Here is a 6,000-nt window from a genome sequence, read left to right as displayed (position 1 = left end):
GGCTATTAGCGGGCACGGTCCGATCGCCTTGCCCGCTAATTAAGTTTTCAGATGCAGCTGTCAAAGTTGACAGCTGCATATGAATCCTTCTTGCAGCCTGTTCTCTGGTGTCTAGTGGGGGGATCGCCTTACCCGGCCAGGTCTGCACCGTAAAGACGCTAATCCCAGCTCGGCACTCAATTGTTTTCGGCTGCAGCAGCCGAAAGCAATCGAGTGCCGATCTCATTGATCTATGCAGTATACTCATACTGCATAGATCTCAATGAGAGATTAGTGTGCTTATACTAGAAGTCCCCCAGGGAGGCTTCTAGTATAAGTGTAAAAAAAAAAGAAAAAAGTGCTGGTATTAGTAAAAAGCCCCCTCCCCTAATAAAAGTTTGAATTGCCCCCCTTTATCCATGTTATAAATATAAATAAACAAACATGTTTGGTTTATCCGTGTGCGTAATCGCCCAAAATATAAATTTATTTCATTCCTGATCTCGCACGGTAAACGGCGTAAGCTGCAAAAAAAATCCCAAAGTGAAAAATGTAGCATTTTTGGTCGCATCAAATCCAGAAAAATTGTAATTAAAAGCAATCAAAAGGTCGCATATGCGCAATTAAGGTACAGATCAGTACAGATCATGGCGCAAAAAAATGACACCTCACACAGCCCCATAGACCAAAGGATAAAAGCGCTATAAGCATGGGAATAGAGCGATTTTAAGGACCATATATTTGTTAACAATGGTTTGAATTTTTTACAAGCCATTACAAAAATTTAAATCGTAACGACTTGAGGAACATATATAACAAGACCGTTTTAACCCAGGGCACACGACATAAAAAAACAAAAAAAAACAAATAAAAAAACAGGGTTTTTTTTCCATTTTCACCACACATTTAATTTTTTTCTGCTTTTGCAGTGTACTTTATGAAAAAAATTCAGCCTGTCATTGCAAACTACAATTAGTGGTGCTAAAAATAAGGGCTCATGTGGGTCTCTAGGTGAAAACATGCAAGTGCTATGGCCTTTAAAGCAGGAAAAAACAAAAAAGCAAAAATTGAAATCGGCCCACTCCTCTAAGGGTTAAGTAAATGAACATATATTGATAATCAGTGGTTTACTACGATTATGTGGTCTTTCAGTACAAACCGAATACTCTTTCTTCTTTACCCTTCCTTTCAGTCTAGTTCACATCCTGTAACAAACTTCCTATACCTGTATACCCTAGACACAAATTCAGCGTGTTCCATCTCCCACTAAACCTTCTTGGCTACAACCCATCAAACACACTGGGAGGGAGACAGTTGGTTGAATTCCTAGCTAGGTTGTACAATGGAACAGGAAGTCCATTACAGGATGTACAGATAGACAGCTGAGCTCTGTCGCCCATTTCAACAGAAGCACTCCAGTCTGCCCCACTGCCATTGTTTACTTACTCTGATGAAGTCCTGGCTTTTCTGATGTTCCAAACGCAATGCCGTGGCTTAAGAACGTCATCAGCAGAGCGAAGAGAGTAAGTCCTTAGCGCAAGTGAACAGAGGAAATGGAGTGGACTGTAGCATTTACACACACAGCAGGCAGCATCTTATTCCCCTCCCCGCCCCCAGACTTTCTTTAAAGGGGTTATCTAGCGCTACAAAAACATGGCCACTTTTCCCCTACTGTTGTCTCCAGTTTCGGTGGGGTTTTTTAACTCAGTTTCATTGAAGTAAATAGAGCTTAATTGCAAACCACACCTGAACTGGAGACAACAGTAGGGGGGAAAGTGGCCATGGTTTTGTAGCGCTGGATAACCCCTTTAAGGCTTTTACATGTACTCTCAAAATTCTTTGGTATACATCAAATATCCAGATGCATGCCTCTGCAGATTCCATGCAGACATGCCAAACCTAGTTTAAAAGTGACTATTAGAGATGAGCACAACCAGAGCATACAAGCGTTTGATTACTGGTAGCCAAAGAAGCTCTAGAGAGTTCCAGGCAGCCTTAGGGTTACATCCAATTTCTGCAGCCAGTGTTAATCAAATGCTGCATGCCCAGGTTGCACTCATCCCTAGTGACTATGTTTTGCACATTTTTGATAAAAAAAACTAAACAAAACAAAAAGTGCAACAGCAACCTACAGGTGTAAACGCTTACCGTATATATTCCCCCAGGCGTACACACAATAAAAACCTGCTCTATAGATTAAAAAATTAGGATCTCAGCAAACCATTTGATCAACAGTGTACCATGTTACCACATTAAGGTGTCCTCAGAGACTTGGTTCTACTCTAGCATTCTCACACTAGCAATGGCTTTTCCTTCCTGGACTAACATTAAAGGGGTTGGTCAGCGAATTTTCTTTTCTTTCTAATCAACTGGTGTCAGAAAGTTATATAGATTTATAATTTACTTCTATATTTCTTTCCATACTTATAAGCCACTATATATGCTGCAGAAAGTGTTGTTTAATTCTATTCAGAAACAGTGCTCTCTGCTGACACCTCTGTCCATGTCAGGAACTGTCCAGAGCAGTAGCAAATCCCTATAGAAATCCTCTCCTGCTCAGGACAGTTCCTGTCTCAGCCAGAGATGTCAGCAGAGAGCACTGTGTCTGAAGATAAAAAAAACAACATTTCCTGCAGGACATATAGTAACTTATCAGTATGGGAAGACTTGAGATTTTAAAATAGAAGTAAATTACAAATCAATATAAGTTTGACACCAGTTGATTTGAAAGAAAAATATTTTTACTGGACAACCCCTTTAAACCTACAACTGGGCAGATCCAAATAATCTCTTTATATAGCACTTACAAGACATGGGTGGAAGTGAAACAGAGGCATAGGAGTGCTGCTGACTTTTCCTTTTTTCTGTTGCACATTTTGGATGACCACACATATAAATTTGAAAGAAGCCTAAGATTGTTATGTCTTCATGATGAGCATTTAGTGTGCACAGTGTGAAAGTTCTTGAAGTACACACAAAGCACATCCAGATGGTTATAACAGTCCAGCATGGACCCCCAGTACCCTCCAGCTCTCTGCCCGAAGAGAGCGTCAATATAGTAAGCTACACTATTTGATATGGTAGAGATGAGGTCATACACATGATGTAAACATCTTCACAGTGCTGGTTTGTACCTAAAATTGTTTCATCACTTCCTTTTTACACCTTATAATAAATGAAAATTTAGGCTAAGAAATAAGCAATGAACACAGAGCTGCACTGCTAATGGTCTACAACTTATGCCTGCATATATGAATATAAATTTTTTTTTCTTGGCCAAGCATTCCAAATAATTTTTTTTTTTGCTGTATAACTACTAGAGACAAGCGAATTTACAGTAAGGACCTGTTCACACTACGGATTCGGTGAAGAGATTCTGCCGGGATCTCTCCTGCTATGTCTTTGAATGGGAGGGCTGGTGCGCCTCTTTGCACAAAGAATTGAGAGATTCGCTACAGAATACGCAGACGGAGTTATGCTGCGTTTACACGTAACGATAATTGGCCCGATTGTACGATTAACGATGTCGGAGTAACGTTTTTATTTTCATAACGAGCAGCGTTTAGACGGTACGATATATCGTACGGAAAATTCGTTGTGTGATCGTTTTGCGAACGCTTAAGCCTATCTCACACATTGGTTAAATCGGCGAACGACTGTTCACACGGAACGATTTGGGAATTTTTTGCGAACGACGATTCGTCGTATGATCGTTCGCTGCGTTTACACGTACGATTATCGTTCGAATTCGATCGTTATCGCGCAAATTTGTACGATAATCGTTTCGTGTAAACGCACCATTACCCGGTGGAATCCTTAGTGTGAACGGGCCCTAATAAAGCAAAGCGCTTCACTATCTCTGCAATCCGCTCATCAGCCTGCTGCCTGCTGTTAACTGAGTACGGCTCAGTACTGATCCTCCGTGGGTCCTGGGAAAAGCTAGATCAACTCTTGGGAAAATTCTTCCAGTTTCTCAGGACTGGATCCAGCTTTTCCCGGCAAACAGCAGCAGGCTGATGAGTGGATTGCAGAAATAATGAAGCACTTAGCTTCATTATTACTGTAAATACTCTAATAATGACAATGATTCAGCTATATACACTGCTCAAAAAAATAAGGGAACACTTAAAGGGGTAGTGCGGTGCTACACATTTATTCACTAAATAACACACATTACACACACAACTATGCTCAGCCAATCGCGGCTGAGCAGCTGATGACATGCTGGAGGGGGGCCAGCATGAGGGAGGGCTGGAGCGGTCTGGCCAGCCTCTGGAAAATGACGTAATTGTCCCAAGATGGCGGCCAGGGGCCACAGTGATTATGAGTGAGTATAATGCACCACATTTCTGGAGGTGGGGGGGAACACTGGGAAGGGGGCCATTCCCTTAAAGAGGATGTACCACCCGGTACATCGTCTTTAACCTGAACCCACAGATCGATCGGCGCCGGCACGGGGAAGCCGCGGTACCGGCCGGTGCTGAAGCACTGGAGGTCGGCCGGGCCGCCCCCAGTGGGAGGGAATTCCCTCTCCTGTATGACGCGGCTCCATTCATTCTAAGCGAGCCGTGTCATACAGGGGAGGGAATTTCCTCCCACTGGGGGCGGCCCAGCCGACCTCCAGTGCTTTAGCAACAGCCAGTACCGCTGGATCGAACAGCGCCGTGCACGGGAACCGGGCAGCGGTCCAAAAAAACGGCGCCGATCGATCCGTGGGTTCAGGTTAAAGATGATGTACCGGGTGGTACATCCTCTTTAAATAACACACATTACAAAGTTGTATAACTTTGTAATGTGTGTTATTTAGTGAATAAATGTGTAGCGCCGCACTACCCCTTTATACAACCCAATATAACTATAAGTCAATTAGTGATGTCTCGATACCAGAATTTTGAGTTCGATAACAATACCAACTTTTTTTTCCCAATGCTCGATACCAATTCGATACTTAATAAATTATATTTAAAAACAAAAAACACTAGAATAGAAATGGAGACTGTAGTCATGTAAAACACTTCAGCTATCAGGTGGATGATGGGGACTGTAGTCATGTAACACACCAGCTATCAGGGGGATGATGGGGACTGTAGTCATGTAACACACCAGCTATCAGGGGGATGATGGGGACTGTAGTCATGTAACACACTTCAGCTATGAGGGGGATGATGGGGGTTGTAGTTGCACTATTCATGCTGTGAGGGAATGCTGACTGCTGACCCAGGGTGACCTGGATTTGGGCGGCAGGGTAATCTGTAAGCTTCAGCCCCCCCTCCCCTTCCCAGTCAGAGCCAGGCCGACTGTTCAACCCCCCACACACACACACACACTGTCAATGTGTGCATCGGGAGTTTCCTGTGGCCCCTTCTTCACAGTCCTGCTGCTGTCCCCAGATCTAGTGGCCGCATCTTGGGCGGGCTGGGCAGGGGGGCAATATGCCCCCTGGGCCGGTCCCTGACCCGTGCCGTTAAAGCGCCGCGGCCGTCGGATCTCAAGTAAGTTCAGTGAGCTTCCAGCACAGACGGCCTGCTACACATCGGCCCTGATAGCTGGGGGGGGGGGGGGGGGGGGGGGGGGGGTGCTACACAGGGGTCTGTACTATGGGGGGGCTAAAAAAAAAGGCCTATACTGTGGGAGGCTACACAGGGGGTCTATACTATGGGGGGCTACACAAAGAGGGCAAATGGGACTAAAAGAGGGTCAGACCATATTGTACACAGAGGGACCTATCTACTATAGGAGGCATAAAAGAGTGGCCTAATACTGTATGGGGGCAGAGCACGCTGGGGGCACAAAGGACTACTGTAACTGTGTGAAGCAATACACATGAGGACTTAGTATAGAAAATAGCATGATGCTGGAATAAGGAGTCTAAAATGTTTCATACAGATCCTATGCAGACGACTGGAGAAATCTTTGTGATAGCCGGGCCAGATGGAGAAGAAAAGGAAAAACGAAAAAACCTTGATAGGCAAAAACGGCACTTGCAATTCATGCGGAGAAGACACCCTGTGAGTCACTGGA

Source organism: Dendropsophus ebraccatus, chromosome 7, assembly GCF_027789765.1.
Source record: "Dendropsophus ebraccatus isolate aDenEbr1 chromosome 7, aDenEbr1.pat, whole genome shotgun sequence".
Taxonomy (NCBI): domain Eukaryota; kingdom Metazoa; phylum Chordata; class Amphibia; order Anura; family Hylidae; genus Dendropsophus; species Dendropsophus ebraccatus.
This window is presented reverse-complemented; position numbering follows the sequence as displayed.